Source organism: Schistocerca cancellata, chromosome 2 (assembly GCF_023864275.1).
Source record: "Schistocerca cancellata isolate TAMUIC-IGC-003103 chromosome 2, iqSchCanc2.1, whole genome shotgun sequence".
In the NCBI taxonomy this organism is placed as follows: Eukaryota; Metazoa; Arthropoda; class Insecta; order Orthoptera; family Acrididae; genus Schistocerca; species Schistocerca cancellata.
Window position 1 is genome coordinate 1,028,744,605 of NC_064627.1, and position 24,943 is coordinate 1,028,769,547.

Below are 24,943 nucleotides of genomic sequence, written 5' to 3' on the forward strand. Positions count from 1 at the left end.
TGAATGTACAGTTCACTATGTAAAAGGAGAAGCAAAAAAAACCATCATGGGTGGGGGAAGGAACAAAACAGAACAGAGTTACAGTAGAATATTGGATCAATAGTAGGAATAACAGACAAATAGAGTTCTACAACAAATTTCGGTAGCGGTAGTGCATACAATGTTTGAAAATCAACAGAGGAGGAATCATACTAGGAAAATGCATGAAGACACTGGAAGATTCCAGCTAGATTACATCGTCATCAGACAGAAATTCCGAAATCACATATTGGATTGCAGGGTGATCACGGAAACAGATATTTACTCAGATCACAGTTTAGTAATGATGAAGAGTAGGCAGAAGTTAAGAGAATAGTCTGGAATGTGGTTAAAATGGCTCTGAGTACTATGGGACTTTACATCTGAGGTCATCAGTCTCCTAGAACTTAAAACTACTTAAACCTAACCAACCTAAGGACATCACACACATCCATGCCCGAGGCAGGATTCAAACCTGCGACCGTAGCAGTCGCGCGGTTCCGGACTGAAGCGCCTAGAACCGCTCGGTCACCGCGGCCGCTTAGGCTGGAATAATCAGTGTGGAAAGTAGCGCGGAGGAATGATGTGGTACGTTTTAAGTTCTCGAAGTCTGTACGTGTTGTGATAATGAATACCACAATAGACAATTCAACTGAAGAGGAATAGACATTTCGTTAAACTACAAACGCAGAAGTTTGACGGACAAACATAGGTACAAGGAAGGTAACAGAAGAAATATATAAACTGATCGACGTAAGAAATAAATATTAAAATGGTTCAAATGGCTCTGAGCACTATGGGACTCCTGAGGTCATTAGTCCCCTAGAACTTAGAACTAGTTAAACCTAACTAACCTAAGGACATCACACACATCCATGACCGAGGCAGGATTCGAACCTGCGACCGTAGCGGTCTCGCGGTTCCAGACTGCAGCGCCTAGAACCGCACGGCCACATCGGCCGGCAAATATTAAAATATTCACATAAAGACAGGAATGCAGCCAAATGTTACTTAGCAATGAAATAAACAGAGAGTGCAAGGAAACCGGAACTAAATAGTTGCACAGAAAATGCGGAGAAATAGAACAGGACAGATTCAGAATATAGAAAGCTTAAAACATCCTTCACGAAATTAAAAGGAAAGGCACTACCATTAAGTGTGAAATCGGAAGTCCCCTCTTAAAAGCAAAGGAGACAGCTAACAGAAGAAAAAAGTACACTGAATGCCTGTATGAAACAGAGGAATTGTCTAACGTGACAGAAGAAGAAATTGGGTTCGATATGGAAGAGATACAGAATCCAGTGTTAATGTCATAATTGAAAAGAGGCTTGGAAGACTTGAGATTAAATAACGTAGAACGGGTAGACAACAGTCAACCGGATTTTCTAAAAAACTACCGACGATCGTCACCCAGTATTGTGCTGTGACGTCTTGGTGCTTCACACCTGGTTCGGTATGGTGATTCGATGATGTGGTAGGGAGAATACTGTTCATTTTGCTGAGTCTATTTCTAGATAATGTTGTGCTTTCTCAACATGTCTGTACCCTCTCCGTCGCTACCTCGAAGCATCTGGTGTTAAGGGAGCTGGTGATTGGTGTTGGTGGCGATGTCCCTCTGACGCGTAGAAATATTTACAATTTTTGTTTTACATATATTTGTTATTTACAAAAAAACTCTGATTTTATATAATGCAAAAATTTTCTGATAGTGGCAAAAATTATTAGATAGATATATTTCTTTATTCTAATTATGTCCTACCACTTCTTCATTCTTTTAATTGTTGTGTACCATTTATTGTTTGTGTGCATCTTGTAGTGTACTTGATATTACAAGATATTATTGGTGTGTATTGTGTGCCCCTCTGTCTGTTTCCCTTTCTTCCCTTTTACTATTTCTTTCATTCACATCCTTTTAGGTGGCTCACGTGGTAGATGCCAATACTTTTACCTGTTTTTGGATTCATTAGCTCTACGACATTTTGTGAGCGACCCTGGAAATTATCATTGGCCCTTTATAGATTGCAAAAAAATTTCTGCATTTATTTTGACTCTTATGTAAAAGGTAATGAGTTTTTACGAATACCTTTTGGCCCAGTGTGAAGCGTTTCTTTGTGGCAGATTTGTCTTGAGTGATTTTACGTCTCATTGCTGCTGAGCGAATGTTTTGTAGGGCAGAAGCGACGATTTGTCTATGTTGCTTTCGGGGAATAACTGGAAATTTAATGATTTCTTTTATTTTTTCTTGTGGATCTATATTCTTTAATAGTGTAATTGGTGGATAAGTCGTGGTACTATGTGGTGTCTCATTAATTACCTCTTGGAAGTCTCGTAGATATAGGTCCCAAGTACAATGGTTCTTTCTGCAAAACAGTCTACAAAGTGATCCCAAATCTTTCATGGTACGTTTGGCCGGATTTCCACTTGGTTTATATTTGGAAATAAAGGTGGGTTTGATTTTTAATTTGTCTAATTTGTTTTTCCAATGCACTGATCTGTATTGGGGCCCATTATCTGAGATGACCCTTTTCACTCTCCCAACTTGTTGTATAAAGTCCTTTTGAAATGCTTTACTAAATGTAAATCCAGTTGCTTTCTTTAAGTGTGCAAGTGTAGTGTATTTTGATTCTAGTTCAATTACAACAAATATATAGGTGAAGCCTTTCCTTGTTCGTGGAACTGGTTCAAATGGTTCAAATGGCTCTGAGCACTATGGGACTTAACATCTAAGGTCATCAGTCCCCTAGAACTTAGAACTACTTAAACCTGACTAACCTAAGTACATCACACACATCCATGCCCGAGGCAGGATTCGAGCCTGCGACCGGAGCAGCAGCGCGGTTCCGGACTGAAGCGCCTAGAACCGCACGGCCACAACGGCCGGCCGTGGAATTGGACCATAAATATCGGTTGCAGCAATCTGTCTTAATTTATCAGGGATAATTGGAAACATTGGGGTCTGGTCTGATATGTCACATGTTTTGACTGTATGCATTTTTTACAACTTTCAAGAACGCGTCGAATACGTCGCTCCATGTTTGGGAAGTGTACTGTTTGTTTCATTTTTAGATATCATTTCTTGGGTCCAAAATATCCACTGCTTAAGTGGGTGTATTAATAAGTTCGTCAGGGATGCATGCTAACCATTGTGCAGTATCATTATTACGTTTGAAAAATAGGATATTATCTTTTACTAAGTAATTTTTTCTAATTTCTGTGTTGGTTTTATCGGTAAGTTGGTGTTTGATCTTGAGGAGGGTCTGGTCATTGTTTTGTTCGTCAGATAAATTTTTTAAGGGATTTGTGATAAAATTTTCGAATGGTACGTTTTTTAGATAAAAGATGGTCCGTTCTTCATCTTCAATGTTGATTTTCTGGTCCTCTGCCATTCTCTGTGGTGAACGAGACAATGCATCGGCCAGAATATTTTCAGGTCCTGGTATGTATGTGATTGAAAAGTCATACTCCTGCAGTATTTGCATCCATCTTGCCAAACGTCCGTGGGTTAATTTGGAGGAGATTAAATACTCTAATGCTTTATGGTCAGTGTATACTTGCGTTTTTCTGCCAAACAGAAAATGTAGTTTTTGAAATGCCCATACTAGGGCTAGAGCTTCTAATTCTGTTATGGAATAATTCTTTTCTGCTTTCGATAGCATTCTGCTTGCAAAGGCTATTGTTTTATGTACTTTCTTACCTTTTTCCTAAATTTGTTGAAATAGTATCGCCCCTTGCCCGGTCTTTGCACTATCAGTTACTAGACAGAACTCTTGACTTAAATCTGGGTGTGATAAAATTGGATCATTATTCAATGCCTCCTTCAACTTATGAAATTCTGCATCTGCTTGTTTATACCATATCCACGGTGTGTTTTTTCCTGTCAGTGCACACAGTCTAGGTTCTGCAAGTGTGTCCATCCATATAAATTTTTTGTAAAAATTTATCAACCCCAAGAATCCCCTTAGACTTTTCTTGTTGTAGGGGGTAGGAATATTACGAACAGTGTCTATCTTCTTTTCGTCTGGCGTTATACCTTTTGCAGATATGTTATGTCCTAAAAATTTAATTTCTCGATTATCATATCAGCTGTAAGTTTTGGCACGATTATAAAATTGTTTTCAAATTCGTAACCTTGGCAATTGAATGAAAGACCTGTTTCGTATTTCACCTCTGTTGCATTTTTTCCTAAGGCTCCTAAAACTCTTATCCTTTTTGTCCTTAAAATCGGTAATTCTTTCTCTCTATTGCACCTTTCAAATAGGCTTTCTGATATAGCCGTCACTTGACTCCCACTATCTGTGATTGCTTGTGTCGTGATTTCACCAATGTTTATCTTTAAAATGGGTTGTATAATTGTGGATGTTATAATTTCCTTTTCTTGCATCAAATCCTCTGCTGTAGATTCATAGCTTAACCTGTGGATAATTGTACTTTCCCTTTGTGTTTGTGTTTGCAATGGTGGTAACTCCGTGAGCAAAATCGTTTGTGACCTATCTACCTCTTGTCGTCTGTTTTCGAGCTCCTGTCTCTCCTTTTCCTTCATTTCCAAACATTCCCGAATGTACTCTCTCTCTATCTCCTCATAGTCACCCATGTTGTATACATTATACGTCTTTTATGTTCGTGGCATCTGTGTTTTGTTTTTATCTAGGATACTCTGCTCTGTTTTATCGCGTTCATTTACTTGCTTCTCGTCGAATATATTGCTAAGTCCAGTTAAAAATTCTGCATCGCTTAATTCTTTAATACCCGGAAGTGGTGGCAGATCATCCTCGCTTTCAGAATTTTCCCATTCTATGCTGTTTTCCCAGGCTATGTAGCGCAATTCAAGTGTATCTGGTGCTGACTCTTTATCGGAAATTTTCGTAAGTTTGTCTGAATTTTGGCTATTTTCAGTTTTTTCTAATTTTGATCTAGCTACTTCCAAAACATGAATGTCCTTTTCTGAGGGTTTTCATGAATGGACGTCAGTTTGCCTAACCTCTTCCGGATTTTCCTGTCAATCTTTATGTTTTTCAGGATTTGGTGACCTAATTTCTACTTCTGGTTTCCCTTTGCTGTGTTGTTCATGTCTTTGTGGACCATAATTTCCTCGGTAATTATTCGCGCTCTGGTCTCGCCAGTTGCTGCTTCTAACATCGTGACCTCTTTCAAAGTACCCTTGGCCGTTGGCATTTTGATTCCTAAATCCATATCCGCCACCGTATGAGTTCCATTAGCGACCCTATTTCGGTGCCAATTATTCTGGTTATCGTTTCTATGCCAATTTTCTCCATTGTGCCACTGTCCTTGTCTGTTAAATTGCCTGACATTATTGGTGTTAGGATTACGATTATTATTATTAGAATATTCGTTCCTAGTCCTCTCCTTTTACTGTTCCCTTTCCTTTCTTTTTTCTTTCACCTCGTCTTCTTTAAACATAAATTCAAGTTCCCTTAAAACCTCTTTGAATTTTTCGGTATTTTCATTTTTTCCTACTGTCACCTGTTGATACTTTACCGGTAATTTCATTCTACACAGACGTATCAGCTCTCCGTTATTGTATGGTTTGTCTAGGCACTGTTTCGTTTTGTCCATTGTATCAAAGAATTTTACCACGCTTTTCTCTCCTGAGTTTTCATATGGTGTCATTCACTCGTATTTAATTTTGTTTTGCGCCTCGTTGGACCAATATCTGTCGAGAAATGCTGTTCTGAACTGTAGGTAAGACATACAGGTATCCGCGATCTTTCGCATCACCTCTGCTACTGTCCCTGACATGTGTGCACAAATGAAGTCAAGTTTGTGAGCTACGCTCCAGTGGTTTGGTAAGCCTACTTGAAACTGGTCGATGAATGTGCGTGCATGCAAGCTACCGCCTTCTTCCTTGAAATGTTAAAATGTTCTAACTGTGAGGAAGTGGTCTGTATCATATCTACTCATAAATCCGGTTTGTGGCTGATTCATGGCTTCAAATAATCTGCCACTGCTTGTGTCGTCATGTTTATTCTCTGGTAATCTACTGCCTGTCTGCCTATTCTCAATTTCCTGACTCATATCCGCGTCATATCTTATCATTGGTGAGCAAAAGTGTTGTTCGTGTGTTTCTACTCTCGTCGTTCGTGGTATAGTACCTGTGCTACTATTATGTTGTGTCATTGGATTTACTGGTTCAGTTGCCTGTATTTCGATTGGTATCGGCTGAATGTATGTGTTCCGTTTTTCTCGGTACTGTGCGTGGTCCTGTGGCATGTCATGTATTACTTTAATCGGGGTTTTCTGTTACATCTAGCCTTGGTTCTACTTGAACTTTCTTAGGCGGCGCGTGTTCGTGTACTGAATTAATGCTTGACGCGTCAGTTGTTTCGCTATAGGTGTAATCGGTCTTGATCTTTTCTTCCATAGTTTGTATCAACTCTGTTCGAAGCTTTTCAAACTTATCTTTGTTTTTAAGTTCTGTTTTATTGATCCGCTGATCATATTTTTTCAGTGCAACCTTTGCGACCTTGCTTTGAATTGCTAGTTTTCCGAAATTTGTATTGCTGTTCGAGTGGCTTTTTTCGTACAACGTTCCACCTTTTTGCCAACGTTTACGATGTACAATTGGACCTTGTCCACGTCAGTGCGTATTTGCTGCTGACCTTGTGTTAGTACTTGAATTCTTTCTTTAGATTCTTTCGCATCTTTGTTTATTTGAGTGATTTGACTATCAATTCTGGCGACCCCTTGTTCCATCTGAATTTTGACCTGTTGAATCTCTGTCTTTATCTCTTGTCACAAGTTCTGATTATCCTGTTGGATCTGTGTCTTAATAGCCTGATTATCCTGTTTCAATTCCTGATACTGTTTTGTCGTCTGTGTGTTAATATTATTAATATCCTGATTCTGTTTCGTCATACTAGCGTTCATTTTTTGTAACATCTCCATGATCGCGTCCTGTCCTGTAACACTAACTTCTGCTGAACTATGTATTCTCGATCTATTGTTTTCTACTCGGCCGGTTAGGTCGTTTATTGGGCTATGCTGTGGCGTTTCTAAGTTTGATAACTGCAATAACCCGTGCTGTCTGTGTTGAGGACTAGTTGCGTTTGTCATTGAACCATTATGTGACGCAAACAACTCCGCATTCTGCCCTCTCTGTTGTGTATGTCTTGTGTTTGCAGATACAGTTGCGTTTGTTACGGAACCTTTTCGTGGCCGGCGGGGTCAGGGATTTTCTCTGCCTCGTGATGACTGGGTGTTGTGTGCTGTCCTTAGGTTAGTTAGGTTTAAGTAGTTCTAAGTTCTAAGGGACTGATGACCGTAGATGTTAAGGCCCATAGTGCTCAGAGCCATTTGAACCATTTTTTTCGTGGCGCTCGTAACTCCGCAAAATTCTGTGTCTCCTGTTGGGGCATATTTAGAATATGTACGATAGGTTCGACGTATTCTAAATGTTCCCCCTCTTCCTCACTGTCTACTTCTCTTTGAACGTTAGCTAACTGCCGGTTCATTGACTGTATTGACGCGCATTCATTCCCTGAATATGCGGCAAACAATCGTGTCTCCTGTGCTCATTTCGCTTCTAATCTTTGCCATTTCCTACGTGGGCTGTCTATTTCTGGCTCAGAATGTGCCCTACCTGGAATTTCATATTCTGGAAGTTTGATGTTCTCATCCCTTCGTTTCCCATCTGTCTGATCTGTCTCAATTTTATCAAAGCCTAACTGAACCTGCTGATTCTGCAGCTCCCCGACTGTCCTATTCTCTGATTCACCGTCTGTCCAATTTTCAGGTTCACCTTCTGTCCTATTCTCAATAAGCTCGTTTACTTACTGTCTATCTGATTGATTCTCACCCATCTTGTCTACTTGCTGTCTCTCACGTAACCTTTTGGCTTGTGCTCTCGTTGTTGTTGTTGCCTTCAGTCCTGAGAATGGTTTGATGCAGCTCTCCATGCTACTCTATCCTGTGCAAGCTTCTTCATCTCCCAGTACTTACAGAAACCTACATCCTTCTGAATCTGCTTAGGGTATTCACCTCTTGGTCTCCCTCTACGATTTTTACCCTCCACGCTGCCCTCCAATGCTAACTTTGTGATTCCTTGATGCCTCAGAACATGTCCTACCAACCAGTCCCTTCTTCTTGTCAAGTTGTGCCACAAACTCCTCTTCTACCCAATTCTGTTCAATACTTCCTCATTAGTTATGTGATCTATCCATGTGCTCTCGTTAACATGGAAATTCTTTCAACACACCACAACCCTATCTACAAAACTGTACGACCACTTACCAGTCGGTTGAACCAATAACAACAACAACGTCGTGACTTCCTGGCTAATGTTCTGTCTGCTCTGCTACAATCTCTAATCTCTACCTGTGCGCTTGCAATGGGAGAAAAATGTTATTTCTTAATTCTAATGTATATGATGCTGCGTCACACTGCGTCTCTGCGTCTTTCTGCGTCTGTGCCTATCACCTGAGAATTCTATGCCCTAACAGCTACACAAGAATAGTAAAAAAAAATGCAAAATTTTCCGACACAATAACACACGCCCTTTTCCCTACAATTCTGCTTTCTTCACTACCTGTATCTATTCTGATCCCAATCTTTGCAAATAGCTATTTAATACATGAAAGAAAGTTCTTCAAAATGCTACTGCTGCGACCTGCCGTACCTAACTATCCTGACACTTTCCTATCCTGGTAGCTTACCTATTTTACCTATCCTGGCAGTTTGCCTATTTTACCTACCCTAGCAGTTTGCCTATTTTACCTATCCTGGCGGTTTACCTATTTTACCTATGCTGGCAATTTACCTATTTTACCTATCCTGGCAGGGTCGCCATTTTCTGAGCATGACGGATTAATCTGAAATATACTCTTTACCCTGTGGCTCCTGCAAGATGCAATTTCCACCCCCACACTACTACAGAAGTCAGACAGACGCTTCTAATGTTCTACAGAAAAATGCCTGAAAAACTTACAGCAATAAATATCTTCTGGAGTCATACGCTGTAAGAATATGACACAAAAATTCACAAAATTTCTTATGTAACTAGTGGGATACTTGGGTACTGGAGTAGTGCTAGTTAGTGTAAGAAAAACATGGAACTAACGAAAGTTATTATTTGTTTTGCAAAAATTCTGAGAAATCACAATGACACTTTTAGTTATGAATTGAACAAGTTATATCCTGGTTCTTTTCGGAATGTGAAGTTACCTTTCAAGGATAGGATTCACTAATGAAATTTGTACACAAAGTTTAAGATGATAGTTAACTTGGCAGAACAGCTGAGAGGCGCGCCTACTCAACTTGAATAATTATCCTTTAGAATGTTGCTAGGTACGGTCGAGGCTGTCACGCGTGAAATGCAGTGAAGTGTACTGTTGTGGAAGAAATATGGGGCTTGCAATAGCTGTAGCGCACAATAGCGTAAGCTGCAATGACTGCTGTCTGCGCCGCTCGCTGCTGACAAATCAGATAACTCTCATTCTATCTGGATTGACCTTCGCCAAACTCTCCCTATGCCTTGATGAAGTCAAAGATTCCTATTCGCCCCCAGTCTAACTATTGGCGTGGTACACCGGTCAGATAACCAGTCCACCACGATGCCACTCAAAATTCGCTCGCAGGCGTCTAACCCGCACAGTAAGTGTGTCAGCCAACACAGTGAACAACGCTTAATCGCAAGGACTCAATATAGAGTCACCCTTCGATTCGCTCTCGACAGAGGTGCTCTCCCAGTGAAGTACTGAGGAGAGACTTGTTCCTCGCTCTTTCGAATACACGTACAAGCGCGCACGCTCTCGTTACGTGTTCTCGCTCCAAGAGCGACAACGGAACCGCGCATCTTCACACCAGACATGAAGGGGTATATCTATCGGTCTCTTCCATTATTCCTTCAGCTCAAGGCGTCAGAAATATCAATTGCCAATCAGCATTGCTCTTCTAAAACGAGAGAATGCCGTTTCGTTCAAGGCAACCAATCCAGAAACCTACAGCTTTGGCGTTTGGCGTTTGCTGTCTCCCTGTGAAAATCTCTGAAGCTGCATGCCGTGTGTAAAGAATGCGTAGGCTGGCCGCTCCCACGCAATGTAGCGGAATTTGCTTTTAAGCCCAACAAGGGGTCGTTCCCCCCTTTCCACTCGGGCCCACGCTGTCTGCTACGGGTGGTCACCGGCCGACATGGGCTGGATCGTCCTCTGAAGGGCCTGGCGTCCCGCTGTGCAGTCTCTCTCCCAAACTAAAAGCCTCTGTGACCGTCGTGTCTGGACTGTATGTGTGCACGCCAGCCTCGAGTATTTCAACCACGGTGCACTCACTTGTCAATGGCATATCGTTTACATGAATTCATACAACACTGGCTTTATCTTATCGAGTTTGGGTTTGAATAAAGCGTCTTGATGTGCGAAACATGATTGTGAGGGCGGAATATGTAAGCACTGAAGGTCAGGACACCATGATGTCTTACATCCTGACCAGAAGTCGTGTTCTTCCTGCCACCAAACTTCACCAGTTCCATCCATAGTGTGCTAGTTTTGTTTCTCCTCACGACGACATCCTGCTGAGTAGTTCCCGGCCAGAGATCCGAATGGGTGGGACTATTTTACTTCCGAAATATTTTACCCAAGAGCATGCCATCTTCAGTTAACCATACACTAGAGCTGCATATCCTTGAGAATAGTTATGGCTGCAGTTTCCCTTTGCATTGCCAGCCGGGGTGGCCGAGCGGTTCTAGGGGCTACAGTCTGGAACTGCCCGACTGCTATGGTCGCAGGTTCGAATCGTGCCTCGGGCATGGATGTGTGTGATGTCCTTAGGTGAGTTAGGTTTAAGTAGTTCTAACTTCTACGGGACTGATGACCTCAGAAGTTAAGTCCCATAGTACTCAGAGCCATTTTTGAACCCTTTGCTTTCAGCTACTGTAAAGGCTGCTGTCCCTCTTGAGGAACCATATGTTTGTCTGGCCTTTCAACAGATACCCCTCCGTTGTGGGTGCTCCTGCGATGCAGCTATCTGTATCGCTGAGGCACGCACGCCACCCCACCAACGACAAAGTCCATGATTCAACGAGGGTGGAGGCAGTTACTTGTATGTTATTGCAAGGCAACGTACAAGCTAGTCAATTTTATCAAAGTCTTAATTTGAAAATGTTTGTTTTTAACGTTTTGACTTTTTTTTAGATGATTTATAACATGACGTACGCATGAACACACGAGTATTTGTATTTCCAAGGTGAGATACATGTACTATTATAACTGTAAACAAGCCGACGACAGACATAAAGGGTGAACATCAATTGAACCGACAAACTGCAGGGATGGATTACCGACTGGAAATGCAGGAGAAAATGTCCTACGAACATGTGTCGAAAAACGCATTGTTGTCGCGATAGATGGCGCTGGTGAATGAAAGTTCCTCTGAACACGTGCCCTGTGTTCCTTGTATGTTGTAGGATGTGAGCTTGACGCAGCGTACGATAAGCAGCAGAATAGTCCGGTATTCATGTCGGAAACGAGCCGAGATGGTGTTTGTTTACGGCCAAGCAGATGGAAACGGTCGAGAGGCAACACGGCTGCCGGCCGTTGTGGACGAGCGGTTCTAGGCGCTTCAGTCTGGAACCGCGCGGCCGCTACGGTCGCAGTTTCGAATCCTGCCTCGGGCATGGATGTGTGTGATGTCCTTAGGTTAGTTAGGTTTAAGTAGTTCTAAGTTCTAGGGGACTGATCACCTCAGATGTTAAGTCCCATAGTGTTCAGAGCCATTTGAGCAACACGGCTGTACCATAACAAGTACCCTGACAGACACCAACCACTTCACACAACATTTCATGCCCTTTTTGGGCTTTTGTGTGATAGTAGGTCCTTTCAGACAGACGAACGTGCAGGGAGGCGGCAGACCGTGCGTACACCAGATTTGGAGGATCTAATTGGTTCAAATGGCTCTTAGCACTATGGGACTTAACATCCGAGGTCATCAGTCCCCTAGAACTTAGAACTACGTAAACCTAACTAACCTAAGGACATCACACACATCCATGGCTGAGGCAGGATTCGAACCTGCGACCGTAGCAGTCGCGCGGTTCCAGACTGAAGCGCCTAGAACCGCTCGGCCGAGGACCTAATTCTACAGGATATTGAGACGAACCTTAGTACAGGCTCCTGGCTAATGGACCGCCGACAGAGTGTAAGCCATTGTACGATTATATGTATCGTGCATCGCAATCGTTACTATCCCTATCATCTGCAATCTCATGGAGGCCACTTTGAACATCTGTTGTGACGTGGATGCTCTGTACTGTGTATCGGGAAGATTTGTTGTCGTTGCACGCGCACCGTCTGTTTCCTGGCACATGTCCATAGCACCTTTTTTGTCCATTTCCAGTCACGAATCCGTCCCTGTAAATTGTCGGTTACATTAAAGTTCAGCCTGTATAATACCGGGACCCATGTCACCAACATATGTCGGTAAGAGCCATCAGCATGGCAGTGGTGAGTGTTTGCCGGTATATCTTCGATCAGGTGTTTACTGTAAACTGGACAGTGTTGAATCAATCCGCGTAGAGCAATTTTGTTTGCGAAATATTGTGTGTTTTTATCTGTACGCACGAATTTTATGTGTACGCACGAATGCCGCTAAGACAGTAATGCTATTTTATAGCGTTGAGAAATATGGAACCTTGTTCTTGATCGTATCTACTATGATAGCGTTCAGAATAACAGATTTACATTATTTAATACCCGCAGTGGGTAACTAGGTAAATTTACGGTTACAGGAGTACGTCCTCGAAAATGGAAAACGGCCGAAATCACCTTATCTTAAAGTGATTTTATAAGAGCTAGGTGGTAAATGGAACTGTCTCTTTTCTGTTTGTTCCTGCACTGTTGGGCCTTTCATAGTTTGCCTTTAGTTTGTAATTCAGTCTGCACCACTGCTATTTTTAGAAGCTGTTTTAAGAAGTCTGTCGTGGAGTAATATGCCCGAAATCAGCTCAGATGTGTTCACGACAGTCTTGTCGTCGGCATTCACACAAGCTATGTATGACGTGGGCTGGAAGGGCACTAAAGTTGAAAGTACCTCCATAAAAACGGTGTCTCGCAGCTGAGCTGCGATGCAACAGTGGTAAGTTTAAGAGCAACGAACCAAGGGGAAGGGAGTACAGTTAGAATTATAGCCTCCTAAAGTGGAGTGCCTGACTGAAGCTATAAAGTCACATTCCTTAACTGTCACCTCACAATACCAACTACGCTTCTACAGATAATGATATTGGCCGGAAGAATATGTCATAGACAAAAATAAAGTGCGCAGTTATATTCTTACACGTGTGCCTTGTCAGACGCTACACTGACGATTAAGCGCTGATGTTAATGTTAATTTGTTCAGGAATACAAACAGATGTCCTTTTATTTTATCCCAGTATATCCATTGTGGATGATGAATTGTGACTGTGATTTAAATTGGCGATTTATCTGGTAAAAAATGTGCAACCAGTCGCTTTTTTATGATTCATTCAACCATGGACATGTTTTCGACCCACTGCAGGCTCATCATAAGATGGAGGAGTTTCAAGAACATTATGTTGTGGACTAAGTGTAGCTTGATGCAGTGCTGGTGCTGCTGAAGAAAATGACGGAAATTTAGTAATCGGTGGCGAAACATTTACGAAGCCGAAAATTTTTTTATATTTTAGCTACTCGCAGTGCATTGCCTTTTGATATCCATATCAATTCGCTTTTTATAACGTGCATTATTAAGCTATGTACACAAATGTACACAGTATTTAACTACACTTGGTCTACACTGATCCACAGAAAGTAAACACTCGATATTTTTACAAAGAATATGGGCGTGATGGAAAACTGGACTTAATCAAGTGTTTGAGTAGAAGGTCATCCATATGTTCTTTGTAGCGGGTTGAAAAACTTCTCCCTGCTTGGCCTATGTAGAAGCAAGAACAGAAGCATGTGAGTTTGTATATGCTACAATTTTTGTGCCATTCTCCAGTGGATTTATCATTGTGAACAATTTTATTTTGTGTTTATTGTCAGTGTTGAAGAATATTTTTATGTTGTGTGGTCTGAAAAAATTTGTAAGTTTATATGGCATTTTACCAAGGAATGGAAGATTGACAAATTTTGGCATCTCTTTTTTAGCTTGTAATGGTGATGGTAGTTGCTTGAGTTTACTTTGGTTTTTTCAACTAGGGTGTTTACCAATGAGGCATTATAACCATTATTTTGGGGTATAGATTTAAGTATGTTCATTTCTTTACATTCATCTTCTTCACTGATATGTGTGCGGAGCATACAGTTTAAAGATGACCTGTTTCGTGTTGGTTCGGGTGGCATGAGGTATTGTTAATGGCAACGTCACTACTAGTGAGTTTTCTGCGCATTTGGTAGGTATGTTTGTTGTTGTGAGTGGAGATAGTCCTGTCAAGAACGTTAATTCCTTCAGTGGCGTGGTATTCAACTGTGAATTTGATATTTCGGTGCATTGTATTCATTTCAGCTGCTAGGTTATTTAGTTCTTCTTTTGTACCAAAAAAAAAAAGGTAAGCAATGCAGAAATTGATGAACTCATGATGTTGCTTGAATTAGTCCCCTCACACAACTGTTTTCCATTCAAGGCAAATTTTACATTCAAAACAGTGGTCTGGGAATGGGTAACAGCCTTGCAGGCTTGCTTGCTTACATATTTATACATAACCTGGAACAGTAATTATTGCTAACACACCCACAGTTCACTGACAAAATTCTGTATTATAGAAGGTATGTGTATGACACAATAATACTTTTCAATGGTCCACCTCCATCTGACGATGAGCCTGCAGTGGCTCGAAAACAAGTTCATGGCTGAATAAATCGTAAAAAAGCGACTGGTTGCATATTTATTGCCAGATAAATCGCATTTTGTTTTAGCCGTCGAATGGACAATGATGATTAACAGTGACAGTGAACGCCACTCAAGAGAAGATGGCAGCTGCTGTTCACAAGATTCGAAGCAGTTCCTGCTTCAGAAACGACGGCAGTGGACGTGTCAAAATAGTTTTGATACTAAATATTGTGTCTTGCACACACAGATCAAGCGCATATTTCTCAATTAATTCCGTACGCTATTACAGTGATGTACACTCATGCTCATAAATTAAAGATAATAGTGATACATGGTGAAACATCGGTCTGGTGGATGGTTTGCGTGTTTTAATCACATCAGGGTATGACCACGCGGTGCATCTGACCTTCGGTCGTCGCACGGTGGCGCTGGCAGCAGTCCACATTCGCAGAGGTGTGTTGGTGCATGTCAGGGTACGGTGCAGCGAGTAAGTGTGCAGACGTTTTCAGACGTGCTAATGGTGACTGTGTGTTGAAAATGGATCAAAGAACACATATTGATGACGTTATGAGGGGTAGAATACTAGGGCGACTGGAGGCTGGTCAAACACAGCAGGTCGTAGCATGGGCTCTCCGTGTGCCACAAAGTGTGATGTCAAGATTATGGCGACGATTCCAGCAGACAGGAAGCGTGTTCCGGTGCTACACTACGGAACGTCCAAAGTGTACAACACCACAAGAAGACCGATATCTCGCCATGAGTCCTCGCAGACGGCCACGGAGTACTGCAGATAGCCTTGCTTGGGACCTTATCACAGCCACTGGAACACTTGTCTCCAGACACACAGTCTACAGACGACTGAACAGACATGGTTTATTCGACCGGAGACCTGCAAGGTGCATTCCACTGACCCCTGGTCACAGGAGAGCCCGTTAAGCCTGGTGTCAAGAACGAAGTACATGGTCATTGGAACAGTAGTCCCAGGTTATGTTCACCGACGAGTCCAGGTATAGTCTGAACATGGTTCTCGCCGGATTTTCATCTGGCGTGAACCAGGAACCAGATACCAACCCCTTAATGTCCTTGAAAGGGACCTGTATGGAGGTCGCGGTTTCATGGTGTGTGTTAGGATTATGACTGGTGTACATACACCCCCGCATGTCTTTGACAGAGGAACTTTAACAGGTCAGGTGTATCGGGACGTCATTTTGCACCAGTATGTCCGCCTTTTCAGGGGTGCAGTGGGTCCCACCTTCCTCCTGATGGATGATAACGCACGGCCCCACCCAGGTGCCATCGTGGAGGAGTATCTTGAAACAGAAAATATCAGGCGAATGGAGTGGCCTGCCTGTACCCCATCGAGCACGTCTGGGATGCTCTCGGTCGACGTATCGCTGCACGTCTTCAAACCCCTACGACACTTCAGGAGCTCCGACAGGCACTGGTGCAAGAAAGCCCGACCACCTGATCCAGAGTATGCCAACCCGTTGTGCGGCCTGTGTACGTGTGCATGGTGATCATATCCCATACTGGTGTCGGAGAACATGCATAGGAAACAGTGGCGTTTTGTAGCACATGTGTTTCGAGACGGTTTTGTCAACTTATCACCAGTATCGTGGACCAGATCTGTGTCGTTCGTGTTCCCTATGTGCCTATGCTATTATCGCCAGTTTTGTGTAGTGCCACGTTGTGTGGCACCACATTCTGCAATTACCCGTAATTTATGAGCATGATTGTAGATGCTGGAGATAACTTTTATCGCTTATAACTTGCGTATAAGGGGAGTATAAGGGGCGATCAAAACGTTTCCTTTCGAATGTCACACTAGCCCCTTGCTTACATGTCGGTACTTGTATACTCGCATCGGAGTCCCGCTGCGTTGCGTATACGTTGCAGCAAAGAGACCTCAAACGGAACCATTTTGATCGTACCTTATGCGACTACGCGGTCCAGTCACATTAATTTGACCACAGCCTATGTTCGACGTCAACGTATAGTAACCACTTACAGATGGCAGGTGGCAGAGCTAGTAGGTACATAAAGCGTGTAGAGTACCGGGGAGAGAGGTGGGCGTCGCGAAAAAGTCAACGGGGCGATTGGGAAAAAGTCACTGTCGTAAAGAGGGAACGGAGAGATTTATCTGACATAAAAAAGACATGATCATTGGCAACCAAACTAAGTATGAGACAACGTCCTTTTAACTGTAATTGTGCCTCACAACTACCTTGTTTACATCATTTAAAATCGTTGTGAGGCACAATTACAGTCAAAAAGACATTATCTCATGTCTCTTTTGGTCGTAGGGCACCACCAACCTAAGGAAATTTCATCAATAGGAAAAACAAAAAGTGAAAGCTAACGTAAAACTGTCATAACGTGAATGAACCATCTAAAGACGATCCTGTCAGTTCGCTTCCAGTAACGGCGCTTTTTAAATAAATAAATAGCATTGTGAAAGTGTTTGTTTGCTGTTATCTTCTCTGTGAGAGTCAACCTGTACATTGTAAACAGCCACGGGCTCAGAATGTCAGTTTTCGACAAAATAGCATTTCACACATGTTTTTGTCGTTGTGGTCTTCAGTCCAGTGACTGGTTTGATGCACCTCTCCATGCTACTCTATCCTGTGCAAGCTTCTTCATCTCCCAGTACCTACTGCAACCTACATCCTTCTGAATCTGCTTAGTGCATTCATTTCTTGGTCTCCCTCCACGATTTTTACCCTCCACGCTGCCCTCCAGTACTAAACTGGTGATCCCTTGATGCCTCAGAACATGTCCAACCAACCGATCCCTTCTTCTAGTCAAATTGTGCCACCAACTCCTCTTCTCCCCAATACTATTCAATACCTTATCATTAGTTATGTGATGTAGCCATCTAATCTTCAGCATTCGTCTGTAGCACCATATTTCGAAAGCTTCTATTCTCTTCTTCTCTAAAATATTTATTGTCAATGTCTCAGTTCCATACATGGCTACACTCCTGACAAATACTGCCTGAAAAGACTTCCTGCCACTTAAATCTACGCTCGATGTTAATAAATTTCTCTTCTTCAGATACGCTTTCTTGCCGTTGCCAGTCTACATTTTATATCCTCTCTACGTCGACCATCATCAAGTTATTTTGCTCCTCAAATAACAAAACTCATCTACTACTTCAAATGCCCCATTTCCTAATCTAATTCCCTCAGCATCGCCTGATTTAATTCGACTACATTCCATTATCCTCGTTTCGCTTTTGTTGGTGTTCATCCTGTATCCTCCTTTCAAGACACGGTCCACTCCGTTCAACTGCTCTTCCAGGTCCTTTGCTGTCTCTGACAGAATTACAATGTCATCGGCAAACCGCAAAGTTTTTTATTTCATCTCCAAATGTTTCTTTTGTTTCCTTTACTGCATGCTCAATATACAGATTGAATAATATCGGGGATAGGCTACAACCCTGTCTCACTCCCTTCCCAACCACTGCTTCCCTTTCATGGCCATCGAGTCTTACGACTGACATCTGTTTTCTGTACCAATTGTAAACAGCCTTTCGTTCCCCGTGTTTTATCGCTGCTACCTTCAAAATTTGAAACAGTATTCCATTCAACATTGTCAAAAGCTTTCTCTAAGTCTACAAATGCTAGAAACGTATGTTTGCTTTTTCTTAATCTAGCGTCTAAGATAATTCGTAAGATCAGTATTACCACACGTGTTCCAACATTTCCACGGAATCCAAACTGATCTTCCCCGAGGTCGGCTTTTTCCATTCGTCTATAAAGAATTCATGTTCCTATTTTTCAGCTGTGAGTTATTAAACTGATAGTTCGGTAATTTTCACACTTGTCAACACCTGCTTTCTTTGGGATTGGAATTATTATATTCTTCTTGAAGTATGAGGGTATTTCGCCTGTCTCGTACATCTTGCTCACCAGATGGTAGTGTTTTGTCATGGGTAGCAATCCCAAGGCTACCAATTTTCCTGTTGGCAGTACCTATCTTACCCCTAGTAATATATGCCTCGAGATCCTTACATTTGCTCTCTAGCCATCCTTACTTAGCCATTTTCCACTTCTTGTCGATTGCAATGTTTGAGACGTTTGTATTCCTTTTCGCCTGGTTCATTTCTGCATTTTTATATTTTCTCCTTTCATCAATTAAATTCAGTCTCTCTTCTGTTATCCAAGGATTTCTACGAACCCTCGTGTTTTTACCTACTTGATCCTTTGCTGCCTTTACTATTTCGTCTCTCAAAGCTACGCATTCTTCTTCTACTGTATTTCCTTCCCCCATTCTTGTCAATCGTTCCCTAATGCTCTCTCTGAAACTCTCTACAACATCTGGTTCATTCAGTTTTTCTAGGTTCACTCTCCTTAAATACCCATCTTTTTACAGTTTCTTCAGTTTTAATCTACAGTTCATAACCAATAAATTGAGGTCAGAGTCCACATCTGCCTCTGGAAATGTCTTACAATTTAACACTTGGTTCCTAAATCTCTGTCTTATCCTTATATAATCTATCTGAAACCTTCCAGAGTCTCCAGACCCCCTCCACATATACAACCTTCTTTCATGATGCGTAAACCAAGAGTTGGTTATGATTAAGTTATGCTCTGTGCAAAATTCTACTGGGCGCCTTCCTCTTTCATTTCTTACCCCATTCACTATTCACCTGCAATTTTTCCTTCTCTTTTTTCCCTACTATCAAATTACAGTCCCCCATCACATTTAAATTTTCGCTCCCTCTCCCTTAACCATCTGAATAATTTATTTTATATCATACATTTCTTCAATCCCTTCATCATCTGCGCAGCTAGTTGGCATATCAACTTGTACTACTGTGGTGGGTGTTGGCTTAATTTGATATCTTGGCTACATAAATGCGTTCACTATGCTGTACATAGTAGTTTACCCGCATTCCTGTTTTCTTACTCATTATTAAACCTATTCTTGCATTGCCCCTACATGATTTTGTATTTATAGCCCTGTATTCTCCTGACCAGAAGTCGTGTTCCTGCTGCTACCGAACTTCACTAATTCCCACTATATCTAACTTCAACCTACCCTCTTCCCTTTTTAAATTTTCTAACCTACCTGCCCGATTAAGGGATCTGACATTCCACGCTCCGATCCATAGAACACCAGTTTTCTTCCTGGTGATAATGACATCCTCCTGAGTAGCACTCGCCCGGAGATCCGAATGGGGGACTATTTTACCTCCGGAGTATTTTACCCAAGAGGACGCCATCATCATTTAACCATACAGTAAAGCTGCATGCCCTCGGGAAAAATTCGGCTGTAGTTTCCCATAGCTTTCGGTCGTTCGCAGTACCAGCACAGCAAGGCCGTTTTGGTTAATGTTGCAAGGCCAGGTCAGTCAATCATCCAGACTGTTGCCCCTGCAACTACTGAAAAGGCTGCTGCCCCTCTTCAGGAACCACACGTTTGTCTGGCCTCTCAAAAGATACCCCTCCGTTGTGGTTGCACCTATGGTACGGCTATCTGTATCGCTGAGGGAAGCAAGCCTCCCCACCAACGGCAAGGTCCATGGTTCATGAGGGGGCATCTCACACATATTCCCTGCCGACTTAATTCCCATCTCACACGTACTCGATTGGGTTTAAATCTGGAGGAATGGGCAGGCCAGTCAGTTTGCCAGCCCAGCATTCCCATCCAAAAGTTCCTCAATTTAAGCTGTTCGATGCGGTCGTGCTGTAATCCATAAAAATGTAGTCAAAACCGAATGCCGTGTTCGTTCTCACGACCCGGTTAACCTATTAAACAACACAATTAGCGTCTCTTGCAACATGTTGTTGTCAAACATTTTTACATGTCATCCCTTCCCATCCACCTACGCTGCAAGGAGTAGCAGAGGTTTCTTACTCTCACAGTACCTTGATACAAACAAAATGAGGAATATACCAAATTTGGTTATCACCGTTATTCAATCTGTATATTGAAGAAGCAGTAAAAGAAACAATGAAAAATTTGGAGTAGGAATTAAAATCCATGGTTAAGAAATAAAAACTTTGAGCTTCGGCGATGACATTGTAATTCTGTCAGAGACAACAAAGGACGTGGAAGAGCTATTGATCGGAATTGACAGTGTCTTGAAAGGAGGATATAAGATGAACATCAACAAAAGCAAAGGGATGATAATGGAATGTAGTAGAATTAAATCAGGTGATGCTAGGGGAATTAGATTAGGAAATGAGGCACTTAAAGTAGTAGATTAGTTTTGCTATTTGGGGAGAAAAATAACTGATGATGGTCGATGTAGAGAGGATATAAAATGTAGACTGGCAACGGCAAGGAAAGCGTTTCTGAAGAAGAGAAATTTGTTAACATCGAGTAGAGATTTAAGTGTCATGAAGTCGTTTCTGAAAGTATTTGTATGGAGTGTAGCCATGTATGGAAGTGAACCGTGGACGATAGTTTAGACAAGAAGAGAATAGAAGCTTTCGAAATGTGGTGCTACAGAATAATGCTGAAGATTAGATGGGTACATCACATAAATAATGAGGAGGTATTGAACACAATTGAGGAGGAGAGAAATTTGTGACACAACTTGACTAGAAGAAGGGATCGGTTGGTAGGACATGTTCTAAGGCACAAAGGATCGCCAATTTAGTACTGAAGGGCGGCGTAGAGGGTAAAAATCGTAGAGAGAGGCCAAGAGATGAATGAATACACTAAGCAGATTCAGAAGGATGTAGTAGGTTGCAGTAGGTCCTGGGAGATGAAGAAGCTTGCACAGGATAGAGTAGAACGGAGAGCTACAACAAACCAGTCCCTGGACTGAAGACCACATCAACAAAAACAACTGTTTTCCACATGACCCTGGAACAATTTATATACCCCCACTGCTAGTGCCGCCACCTGCCATTTGTGAGTGGCCATTGCACATCGACGTCGAAAATTGCCGGTGGTCACATTTATGTGACTGGGCCGTGTAAATTACAGATGCAGAACATTATGTGTATCACTGTATACCTTTTTTGCTAACTGGATTCCGTTTGCGAAATACTAATTTGGTCAGTGTGTGACGAAATCACGATTGTATTGATGGAAGTATCCGTTTCTCCATGAACGCCCTCATCTGAAGCCTTTCTTTGAAACGAAAAGGGAAGTAGGACTGCTTCCGAAGTTTTCACTAAAATGATTTATAAATATAGTATGTCAATCAAAGCCAACTGACTACCGAAACGTTTTCTCAGCAGGCAACTAGTTCTCAGTAATCAAACGGCATAAGCCGGACCAAAATAAGTTCCACGGGTTTTGCTGGAGATTTCCTTTATAAAATGACAATAACTGTGCCTTCTAATCGCAATGTTTTGCAACTGTGATGTCACACTAAGGCGGCGGCGTGTTATTGTACCAAGCGCCAGCATCTGAGACTATGCTATAAAATTTTCACCTACCTCTGATAATTTTTTCGCTACCCCAGAAAGTCAGTTCCGGTATTCTTGCAGGCAAATTACCAGTACATCGTGTATAAAAATCGTAATGCTTCTGCTAGGTATTGGGAACTGTTTCTTTTTCGAAATACTCAGAGATAGTTATTTAGGTAAAGTACCTGCTCTCTATGGCCGAATAAGCAGCCTTACGGAACATCTCTGACACGTCTAAGCTATGCAGCACATATATTTCTTGTCTTAGCCAATGTAATTCAAAATTCTGTTGTACGCCACACTTCCAAATGTTCATCCACTAAAAGTACAGTACTCATAACCTACACTGACGGGAAAAAATCAAAGAACCAAAACGGTAATTAAGTAGAGTAATGAAATTTCAGGAATACATAGGTAACATATTTAGGTGAGTAAAATTGCAAGATCACAGGTTAATGTAAACACCGGATAGATCATTGCAAATGTGCCGGCCGGAGTGGCCGAGCGGTTAAAGACGCTACAGTCTGGAACCGCACGACCGCTAGGTCGCAGGTTCGAATCCTGCCTCGGGCATGGATGTGTGTGACGTCCTTAGGTTAATTAGGTCTAAGTAGTTCTAAGTTCTAGGGGACTTATGACCACAGCAGTTGAGTCCCATAGTGCTCAGAGCCATTTGAACCATCATTGCAAATGTGAAATGCTGGTACCGCCAGAATACTGAATGCAGGCGTGCTTGCATTGTGTTGTACATGTGCCGGATGTCAGTCTGTAGGATGGAGTTCCTTGCCTGTATGCCTGTTGCACTGGCCTGTCAATACAGGGATGTTTAATGCTGGTTGTGGATGAAGCTGGAGTTGTCGTCCGATTATGTCCCGTATGTGCTCGATTGGAGACGGATCTGGTGATAGAGTAGGAAAAGGCAACATGCCGACACTCTGTAGATTATATTTGGTTACAACGGCGGTATGTGAGCGAGCGTTATCCTGTTGGAAAACACCCCCCGGGGATGCTGTTCATGAGTGGGAGCACAACAGGTCGAATCACCAGACTGACATACAAATGTGCAGTCAGGGTGCGTGGGATAACCTCGAGAGTGCTCTGGTGCGGTCATACGAAATCGCACCGCAGACCATAAGCCGAGGTGAAGTTCCAGTGTGTCTAGCATGCAAATACACTCCTGGAAATGGAAAAAAGAGCACATTGACACCGGTGTGTCAGACCCACCATACTTGCTCCGGACACTGCGAGAGGGCTGTACAAGCAATGATCACACGCACGGCACAGCGGACACACCAGGAACCGCGGTGTTGGCCGTCGAATGGCGCTAGCTGCGCAGCATTTGTGCACCGCCGCCGTCAGTGTCAGCCAGTTTGCCGTGGCATACGGAGCTCCATCGCAGTCTTTAACACTGGTAGCATGCCGCGACAGCGTGGACGTGAACCGTATGTGCAGCTGACGGACTTTGAGCGAGGGCGTATAGTGGGCATGCGGGAGGCCGGGTGGACGTACCGCCGAATTGCTCAACACGTGGGGCGTGAGGTCTCCACAGTACATCGATGTTGTCGCCAGTGGTCGGCGGAAGGTGCACGTGCCCGTCGACCTGGGACCGGACCGCAGCGACGCACGGATGCACGCCAAGACCGTAGGATCCTACGCAGTGCCATAGGGGACCGCACCGCCACTTCCCAGCAAATTAGGGACACTGTTGCTCCTGGGGTATCGGCGAGGACCATTCGCAACCGTCTCCATGAAGCTGGGCTACGGTCCCGCACACCGGTAGGCCGTCTTCCGCTCACGCCCCAACATCGTGCAGCCCGCCTCCAGTGGTGTCGCGACAGGCGTGAATGGAGGGACGAATGGAGACGTGTCGCCCTTCAGCGATGAGAGTCGCTTCTGCCTTGGTGCCAATGATGGTCGTATGCGTGTTTGGCGCCGTGCAGGTGAGCGCCACAATCAGGACTGCATACGACCGAGGCACACAGGGCCAACACCCGGCATCGTGGTGTGGGGAGCGATCTCCTACACTGGCCGTACACCACTGGTGATCGTCGAGGGGACACTGAATAGTGCACGGTACATCCAAACCGTCATCGAACCCATCGTTCTACCATTCCTAGACCGGCAAGGGAACTTGCTGTTCCAACAGGACAATGCACGTCCGCATGTATCCCGTGCCACCCAACGTGCTCTAGAAGGTGTAAGTCAACTACCCTGGCCAGCAAGATCTCCGGATCTGTCCCCCATTGAGCATGTTTGGGACTGGATGAAGCGTCGTCTCACGCGGTCTGCACGTCCAGCACGAACGCTGGTCCAACTGAGGCGCCAGGTGGAAATGGCATGGCAAGCCGTTCCACAGGACTACATCCAGCATCTCTACGATCGTCTCCATGGGAGAATAGCAGCCTGCATTGCTGCGAAAGGTGGATATACACTGTACTAGTGCCGACATTGTGCATGCTCTATTGCCTGTGTCTATGTGCCTGTGGTTCTGTCAGTGTGATCATGTGATGTATCTGACCCCAGGAATGTGTCAATACAGTTTCCCCTTCCTGGGACAATGAATTCACGGTGTTCTTATTTCAATTTCCAGGAGTGTAAATTGGTTGCAGGCCCTCAACTGGCCTCCTCCTAACAAACACACGGCGGAATCGCCTTTAAACAGAAACCACAACAGACCTCAACGCTGTCCTCCGATGTGCTATCGCTTGACACCAATGAAGTTGCATATGGCGGTGGTTTGGGGTCAGTAGGATGCAAGCTAC

The 24,943-nt window shown here is 43.2% G+C and overlaps 1 protein-coding gene across 1 annotated transcript in view; it reads left to right on the forward strand.

The window, feature by feature from the left end:
* The window catches only part of LOC126160698 (agrin-like), a 454,728-nt gene that overhangs the window by 168,062 nt on the left and 261,723 nt on the right, over positions 1–24,943 (forward strand). The gene's annotated exons all lie outside the window — the stretch shown is intronic.